The following is a 1,158-nucleotide window of genomic DNA, read 5'->3' as shown; positions in this document are numbered from 1 at the left end:
CGGCGGGGCGGGAGGCGGAGCGGAAGCCTGCGGCAGGGTTTATTGCTGTCGTTTGGCGCCCTCGTCTGTTTTCTTAAAGGCTGTAACGGGGCGAGCATCTTCCCCCCTCTCGTTCGGAAACCGCAGCCGAGATACCACATCTCCGAGGCACTCGTGTGCGCACACAACCAAAGCCGGCACAGCCCGAGACTCCAGAAATGTTACTGCACCACTAAAAAGGGGCGAACGTTTTTTATGCTGTTCGGAGCGGGTGGAAAAGACTACACGTAAAGCCCCGGCGTGAGAAAAAAATAGGTCACACGCAAGTGCGGCTGTGAGTGATCTTTATTAGTGTTATGTTATATTTTGCACCTTTTAAATAATACTGATACCTTAGGTTATGTACAACGTATCTTAATATGTAGCTACACTCAGATGCAAGGGAAATAACGTGTTATAAAAGACGTTCATAATCTCCCACTAAGTAGATGTGAGGTAACAAACCCCTTCCCGGCCATGCAGTTAATCAGTTCACCCCAAACCGTCAAGCCACTAATAAACTAGTCATCTGATATTTATACTCCCAGCAAACTAGATGCATGTACTGTATTGATGTTTATCCACTGGTTTGGGGATTTTCGGTTTGGGTTGGGTTCTTTCTTTCTTCTTTTTTCTTTTTTTTTTTTCCAAAAACAATAGCACAGCCTAAAAATCTTTCGGCATATGTTTATAGTTCTTCAAACCCAACAGCTCAGCCTAAAGAACCTCCGGCATTAGAGTGACATTAGTGGGCAAAGGGGGAGGAAGTTACAGAGGCGGCCGAAATATGCGAGGTTTTGTTAGACGCTGTTTACTCAGTTGTTCTTGTAAGTTTAGATAGCTGCTTAGGCCCATTGCCAAACTCCTTTTCATTTTTACCTTTAAAGTTATTACTCGAGGCATCAAAGAGTATTTCAGTGCTCGTTTATTAACTCTTACCCGGCAAAAAGAGGTCACACAACTGAATTGAACTGAAGTTCGTATTGAATCAGCCAAACAACGTCTCGGCCAGCTTTTCACCGCCCTGAGCGCGCTCGGGAAGACCGACAGGAATACCGGCTTCCTCCTTCCCCCCCGGGACAGGCTGCCAACAGGGGCCCGGGGCGGCGCGCAGCGCCGGCGGGCTGCCCGCGGCAGCGC

The sequence above is a fragment of the Haliaeetus leucocephalus genome, unplaced genomic scaffold (assembly GCF_000737465.1).
Source record: "Haliaeetus leucocephalus isolate CR32 unplaced genomic scaffold, Haliaeetus_leucocephalus-4.0 Scaffold1, whole genome shotgun sequence".
NCBI lineage: Eukaryota > Metazoa > Chordata > Aves > Accipitriformes > Accipitridae > Haliaeetus > Haliaeetus leucocephalus.
The sequence above is the reverse complement of the archived record's forward strand: the minus strand, read 5'-3'. Positions refer to the sequence as shown.